Source organism: Anthonomus grandis, chromosome 22 (genome assembly GCF_022605725.1).
Source record: "Anthonomus grandis grandis chromosome 22, icAntGran1.3, whole genome shotgun sequence".
In the NCBI taxonomy this organism is placed as follows: Eukaryota; Metazoa; Arthropoda; class Insecta; order Coleoptera; family Curculionidae; genus Anthonomus; species Anthonomus grandis.
In genome coordinates this window covers 345,967-354,800 of record NC_065567.1, presented here as the reverse complement: position 1 = coordinate 354,800, position 8,834 = coordinate 345,967, and positions in this window count along the sequence as shown.

Here is an 8,834-nt window from a genome sequence, read left to right as displayed (position 1 = left end):
GAAAACAATATTTGCAAAAACATCCTTTTTGTACATGAGAATAAACGAGCCACTCATTCGCTGTCAAATAGTGATGTTTAAAGTATCTATTTTCGACTTTCCCTTTCTAACTCACTCTAAACATAATAATGTTTAGAGTGAGGGAACATATAATCATTTGGCGGTACCCAAGGCTCTTTCAGCAATTTATACTTAGTAAAATCATCTAGTTCATTTTTTCTGTCGACATAAGCGCCAATATCATATTTATAGTCGGAAATGATTGGAATCCGCGAAGTTATAGTAGTAGAGTTCGATGAACTTAAAGCGCATTCCGTTAAAAAGGTTTTCAAATTCGGGTTACTTGATGAAAAAGTTTCAGCATTGTGATTGGATTGCGATGAGAGTGGAATGGTGTCTGCTGTAACGATGTCAATATCATCAGTAGCCGCTGCTTGCAATTTAGGTAGCTTCACAAAATACGATTTTGTATTTTATATTTCTGAAGCTATTGTATTATTTTGCTAATTATTATAAACAGATTAAACAAATTCGAGAAAGGAAAAAGTGCTTCATATTTTAACTTGCAAGAAAAGCTGTATACAGTCAATGTTTAATAGTATTATACTAAAATGAAGCTTCTTTTGGAAATAAGTACAAAGTTGTTCAATGAATATAGGTAAACTCGAGATAAATACTTAAAATCTAAGAAAATGGAAGTGAATTATGTTTATTAAAACTCAATATAGATAGAACTTCTATATGTTAAGTTCTTATTCAACAAAAAATGCCGACAGTAAACAAGGGTTGAAAATAGAAACTATCGTTACTTTTAGTCTAGTATGCATTAATGTATAAAAACTTATAACTTGATTATGGAACGTATTCACTGCAAAATGTGATATATTTGCATAATCGCGAATGTTTAATTGATAGCATAAATTTTTTTTTCTTTATTTTGAAAAAAAAACCTGATCAAGAAAGAAAAAGAAAGTATCACATCGTGACAAGATAATTAAAAGGCATCCGCGCTATCAATACATGACTTAGGAGTGCTGTGCTTGTACTAATCTTTTTAATAGCTTCTTGAACTGAACGATTCCCGGTCGGAAAAATTTTAGCAAAAAAATAGAAAAGAGATCTTTCCTTCAATTTTTTATTCAAGGTAGAATGTTTAAAATATGAAGATAATGAGGAAGAGTGAAAAAAATCTGAACAAAAAGAAAGAAAGAAAGAAAAAAAAAATACTAGTCTTGGGAATCGATCCCGCGCTCCGCGAGTTATCAACACGGCATGTAACGCTCGTGCCTCGTGGCCATCGAGGCGTCACGGTCGGAGGTTTTTTTTACATACTCGACTTGATGCGCATATAAAATTTGAGATATGATAAATCAGGATAAATTGTCAACCGTATAATATTGATAAATGATAAATGTTTATTTCTATACTCGAGATTCCTTCAATTTTTTTTTTAATTGAGATCCCCTTAACATTACTTTAATCATCTTTGAATTCGAGAGTTCGAGACATTTGATTGGACTTTGAATGAAAAGTTGAAGAAAATATTTGTTTCTCATTTTTTCACTGAAACGTTTCCGCAGAAATCTTCCTAGAAACGGAGGTGGGATTTGAGAAAAAATGTGCTCTGTAAATAAAAGGCACAAAAAGTCAAATTCCAGGAAACGAGCAATTAAGTACGTACCATTTTGAAGTCCTTTGAGTCACAGTCTCAGCTGCCACTGTATGGTAATTATGAAGAAGTTGGGGTCTAATATTGCTCCAATCACTCGATACAAAGAATTTCACAGTCGCAGGCGTTGCAAACAACAATAGTTTGTACATTCGCTTTGCAGTAAAATCATATAAACAACGAGCGCGATTACGGCAAGAACGACGGCAGAACGTGCCCGAAAAATGCAAGCAGCGAAGAAACACGCTGCCGTAAAGCTAGGTTCCAATGAGTATGCAGTCGACTGCTCAAATCAAACGTTTCTACAGTAGCGGCCAAAAGTAGAGAAACTTTTGATTATTTTTAAAAAAATATTGATAGATTACTTTTTAAAAATATATTTTATTGTTTTAGGTGGAACACAAATACAACATAAAAAATAAATAACTAGTGTATAAGAAAATTATTTATAAACCCACAAAAAATTTTTTTTTTATTTTTTAAGCGGTCAAAAGTAGAGAAACTTAAGCAAAATATTACAAATATTTAAAATAAACCTAATATTTGGTAGCAAAACCTTTGTTTTTAATAGCTTCTGCACATCTTCTGGGCATCGACTCCAACAATTTTACAATTTTTTCTTCTGGTATTTCCTGCCAGGCCTGCGATAATGCGCAAAACAGTTCTTCTTTGTTTTTAAATTTTTCGGGATATTTACGCCTAACATCTAACTCCAATTGTTCCCATAGGTTTTCAATAGGATTTAAGTCGGGGCTTTGTGGAGGCCAGGCTAAAACGTTGAGCTGTTCCTCCGCAAAAAAATCTTTAACAATTTTAGCTGTATGTTTAGGATCATTATCCTGTTGAAATTTCCAAATTAGTGGAAGGTTTTCTTCGGCGTAAGGTATCATATGATTCTTGAGGATCTGTAAATATTGATATCTGTCCATAATACCCTCAACTTTTATTAGCGGACCTAGTCCATGCCCAGAAAAAGAACCCCATACCATGACATTACCTCCACCATGTTTTATGGTTGGCCTAGTGTATTTAGGATTGAATCTTTGATGTGGGGGACGCCTTACATACTTTATTCCATCCGACCCAAATAAATTAAATTTACTTTCATCGGACCAAAGTATGTTTTTCCATTGGTTATAAGTCCAAGTGGAATGTTCTCTAGCAAATTTTAAACGAGCATGCCGATTTTTCTTGGAAATGAATGGTTTCTTTGCCGGTCGTCTGGCTTGGAGGTTTCCTTCGCCTAAGCGTCTTCTTATGGAACGGATGGATAGTGAAATGGAAGGGTTTCCTTTCTTAATATCCACGGCAGTAAAGAAAGGATTTTTTTGGGAACATCTTCTTATTACTTTATCATCTGAAGGAGTAGTCTTTCGCGGCCTTTCGGTCTTAGGTTTAATTAAAGAACCTCCACGTTCTTTGTACATCTTGATTTGTTTAGATATAACACTTTTATTAAGCTTTAAATCAATTGCAATTTGATTTTGTTTCAATCCATCTTGATATTTTTTTATAATTAGTTCTTTTAACTGAACTGACAAATGAATACCTCGTGGCATCTTACTCGACTAATACTAACACACGACTAAAATATTATTCTCTTTATTCAAAAACTGTTTGTTTAGGAATGATCGGAAAAAAAGTTTCTCTACTTATGGCCGCAAAAAAATGAAAAATATTTTGGTATTTTCGTCATGTGTTAAAGAATGTGTTTATTTTTATATCATTATAAGTAACTTAAGGTACCCAATGATTTAGTGATGAAATTAAAACTTTTTATTTAACCTATTAATTAATTTTTTAAAAAATTAAAAGTTTCTCTACATTTGGCCGCTACTGTATGTGTAAGACCCATTCATATGAACACTCGTTATTCGGATTCATTGTGACTGGGACCGAGAAATTCCATGGAGCTTATCATTATGATTATGTCAATGCAAATTTATGTATTAATCAGAATACGTTTATTCATAATAGTGATCGTCGTAGAACGAAAATTGAGGTATAAAACGTCCTAAAGTACAAAAAGAAAATACGTCTGACATTAAATATCCAAATTACGATCTAAGAATGCACAATGCAGTATTGTGAAGAAAATCTATATATACAAACTGAAATTCTCGTGTAAATTACTCAAAGATTGTGTTACAAAACAAAAGGATAAAACATAATTTTTTTTTGATCGCACTAATGTATGTGATAAAAATATTGCATTATTAGATTTTGGTAAAAGGTCCCCTTGAAATATAATTCTTTCGTGATTTCTTACATTAAAAACAATAAACCTGACGCAATGTTTCTTGATCAGTGTGACAAACAGCAGTGAAAAAAATTTTTCCTTATTCATTGTTTGAATGAAAAAAAAAACTTCGGCTCTGGGCGATCAACCCTTCGCCCCCCCCCCTCCTTAGCGGTGGGGGGCGAGCCGCCTCTGAGACACGAATTACAATGTTGAAATATTACTTACCGGTAAAGCTATTCGTTTAACACCACAAACATTTAAGTTAAAACAAAAAATAAATACATAAAAAATAATGCTGACGTTCACATTAAATCCGGTTTCAAAACTAAATAAAATAAAAGTAAACAAAACATGCAGAATAAGGTTAAGTTGAACGGGAGAACGGAAATAAAGCAAAAATTAAAATTAAAAACAATAAGTGAAATATGACTTGGTCGAGAAATAAACCAGCGGCCATCGGGTTTGTAGGCAAGCGCTAAACTTACGTGCAATCCAAGTCGTGATAAATGAATAATGTTTTTGAACCGCATTTAATTTTTAACAATGGAATATATCCATAACATTAACTGTTATGTACTATAACCATAACAATTAATGGAATGAATTAATATCGCTTAGAATATTACTTTGTGACTCTTTCCACATAATATTTTGCGATTCAAACATTCGAACGGACTATTCGCAAGATTCTAACAGATCTCTGAACTGGACTTTATTAGTATTGTGTTTTTGTACATTTTATTAGTATTAGTTTTAGTCCGCCTAGCTTTGAGGCTACAAGAAATATGTGTATCTCAAGGGATATTGATTGATTGGTTACTTCCACATATGCCAGAATTATTTAGTGGGGAAGCTTCTTTATGGTACCGAAATAACCGCACGCGTTGGAGAAGTTGGGGCAAGTTCCTGAGAGTCTTTCGTAGTTTCTACTTCCCAGTCAACTATGGAAATTGAAATTAGTCGCCGGTTGCAGCGCCATGAAGAACAAAGCCATCAATGTATTACCGATCTACAAACACTGATTCGAAGGCGTGAAAATCTTACCGCCGAACAGGAAATTCAATGGCTATATCGAAACTTGCTCCCAGAATTATCAGAAAGACTGATGTTACTGACGTGGCCGGTTTGTCGACTCTTATCCAAGAAACCGAAGATTTGCTAGCAGAATTATAAACTGAATCCAGTGGCAGGAATCGAGCACCGGCCGATGCAGCTGGGACCAGTATGAATCCGAACACCTCGACTTATATTCAGAGGTCAACAAGGAACAACTCGATCCTGATTACCTCCGTCAGAAAATCCACCACTAACTTCATCCGACACCAGACCGCATATACGGATTCTTATAGACGACGCACCGTACCTGGCTCTGATAGATACTGGAGCCGGCCATTCGTTTATAGGAGACCTTGCTGTAGCTACCTGCCCCCTCAAGAATTACCCAAAAATACTATCTATAGTTCCAAATACCAAGGTTGACAATGGCAAGGAAATTGAACTAAACAAGTTCAAAACCATAAGGAGTTTTGCTACGAGACTTGTATCCGATAAAGCAAAGATATCGACTTTAGAGCCCTAAGATCCAAGATATTATAAATACCGAAATTTGACAAATGCTAGAAGATGCAATCATTAAGTCTTCAGGTAGTCCCTGGAGTTCAACAATCGTCATGGTGCGGACGGCAAATACTGTTTTGTATTGACTTCCAAAAGATCAACTCTGTTAGCCAAAAGGATGCATATCTGCCTTTTATTAATTCTATTTTGGACAAACTACGTAGGGCTCGATATATATCAAGTATTGATCTGGAACAGGCATGACAAATCTTACTTTCCGAGAGTAGTAAACCTATAACCCCATTTACCATGCCTGGGATGGGGCTGTACCAGTTTAAAGTAACGCCCTTTGGGTTACATTCCGCACCGGCCACATTCCAGCGATTAATGGACAGAATTATAGGACCAGACCTGGACAACTTTTGCTTCGCATATCTTGATGATATCATCATCCTTGAAGAGACCTTTGAGGAGCATCTTAACAACTTAGAAAAAGTATTCCATCGGCTAAGAAAAGCTAATTTGCGAATAAATCCAGAAGTGTAAATTTGGAAAAAAAGCGTTGCGATATTTAGGGCATTTGGTCACGTCCAAGGGGATTCGAACTGACTCAGAAAAAGTAGCCGCCATCAAAGAATTACCACCTCCTAACAACTTACGGATCCTCCGACGCTTTCTGGGAATAGCTTCCGAGTACCGACGCTTCGTACCGAATTTTTCACAGATAGCCAGCCCTTTCAACCGGCCCTTTCCCCATACATTGCCTGGCAATAGTAGGGAGTTGAAAAATTGCGACCGTACTTAGATGGATATTATTTTACCGTTGTGACCGATCATCAGAGTCTTAAATGGCTGCACTCCATGAAGAACCCGTCCGGCCGGCTCGCTCGCTGGAGCGTATACCTCCAACAGTTTGACTTCGAGATCAAATACCGTAGGGGTACTGATTGACCAAAAAAAGCCGCAGAAGAAAATAAACCCGCTGCTTACCCCGCTTTTTGCATTAAATAAGGACAGTTGTACCGAAATTTTTGGGATCTTTCCGACTTAAACGAGACCGAAATGGCAGATCCATGGAAGCTTTGCATGCCACAAGAAACTCATGAGGCGGTACTGAAGCAAAACCGTGATTTTCCTGTGGCAGGACACCGTGGCATTGCCAAGACTACTGGAATATAGTCAGGAGAGATTTAGTTGGGCCGTTACCGAGATCTTCCAAAGGTAACAATTACCTGCTGGTATTTTAAGACCGTTTCACGAAACGGATAGAGTGCCGACCGATCCGAAAAGCCACGTCCCGATCTGTGGCACAGGCCCTTTACGAGCAAATTGTCTCTAAGTTTAGATGTCCAAAGACTGACCGATAATGGAACCCAATACACTGGTCGACCATTTAAGGAGTTCCTACAGAAAATGGATATTCAGTAGAGCCCACCAACAAGACGATCGAGACAATGATTGCTCAATATTGTGAAGATCACCGAAAATGGAACGTGTACTAACCAGAGTTAGTAATTGCCCTAAACAGCTCCTAAAAAGATGCTACCGGATTTTCTTCAGCATTTTTAAATGTTGACAAAGAGATTGATCCTCCCAATGCCTTATACTGACAGCCCGAAGAGAAGATAGCTGACACAGAGGAAACCAGCATGGTTAGCTATCATACAGACCGTTTACAAAGACTAAAGGAAACTTTTGAACTGGTGAGAATTAATCTCGAAAGTCGAGCTTTTACCCTGTCAGAGTCACCACTACAATCTGCGACGCCTTGCTTGGTGTTGTCACATAGGCGACAAAGTAATGAAAAAAGGAAAACTGTTGTCGCCGTAGTGGTTTTGCTGCCAAGTTAGCACCGAAATATTCCGGACCGTATACTGTGATTAAAGTTATCTCTCCAGTAGTGAAAATGCAAAATTCCCTTTGTTCCAAATAAGCTTGGCAGGATCTTTCTACTTGCGGGTGGATTAAAACACAAAAAATTCAATTTTACAACTTTGATTAAGGTTATAAATTTCCTGTAACTCACCATTAGCCCCAACGAAATTTGTGCCATTGTCACAATACAGGTGCTGACATAAGCCACGGCGAGAAACAAAACGCCTGAGCATGGCCATAAAACCGCGAGTAGTCAAATCTGACACCAACTCTAGGTGGACTAGACAGACTTGGTGGCTAAACAAACAAATATACATAAGTAGGCTTTTATAAATTTTCGGTTTCGAAGTTTTGAATCTTTTATCATGAAATACCCAGCATAATCCATACCGGTATGCGTGAACGGTCTAGAACGAGTTACTCGAGGTTTAGGTAGATCTCCCAGCAAAGAACTTAAAGGTTTAGGATTTTGTTTATAACAAGTAATGCATTAAATCAAAGGAGAACAACACAAAGTATCGGTCTCAAAAATTCTTTAATTTGTTAGAATGGTGACACGTGTTTCGCTCCTAAGAGCATCATCAGACCTAAAAAATAATGTAAACAAAACCAAACAATATTACAAAAAGACCTTAAAGTAAAACAAAAAAGTATACCTCAAGAAGGTTAAAAACACGCCCGACTGGGTCAAATATACACACACACTGAACGGTAAAATATAAGTTTAAAAAACTGACGTCACAAATATATAAAAAAACAATAACATAGAACTGAAATACAAGAAAATAATAAAAAAGGAACTGTCGAGATTTGAACCTACAACCTTGCAGCAAGACTATTACTGTTTGCTGCGTTGACCGCTAGGCCACACCGTTCATGCGATAGCTTGGAAAGAAAGGAGGTTTTTAACCTTCTTGAGGTATACTTTTTTGTTTTACTTTAAGGTCTTTTTGTAATATTGTTTGGTTTTGTTTACATTATTTTTTAGGTCTGATGATGCTCTTAGGAGCGAAACACGTGTCACCATTCTAACAAATTAAAGAATTTTTGAGACCGAGACTTTGTGTTGTTCTCCTTTGATTTATTTATATTAGGGTCTTTTTGAGAATATGGACGACTTCTTTCAAGTAATGCATTTGTGAATTACAGTTTTCACATTTGCAGATTTTCCTTGAAACAACATTTTGGCCCAATGTTTGTCTCACGAAAGACAATGTGGCCTGTGTACCAGCATGGAAATTTTTCTCATGAGTATGAAGAATGATTAAACAAGTAAATGGGTGTCTTTTTGGTAAGAGTATAGGATGTTTGGACTCATAGTTGAGAGAAGAGTATTTAAGCCGTCCTTCTACTCTCAGTATTCCGTTTTTATCAATAAATGGATTTAAAGCTTTTAATTTACTTTGAGAACGCAAATGAATTTTATTCTTTAAATCTCGTAGGTCAGATGCAAATGCTTTTTCTTGAGTTATGATTACTAAAATGGTTAAG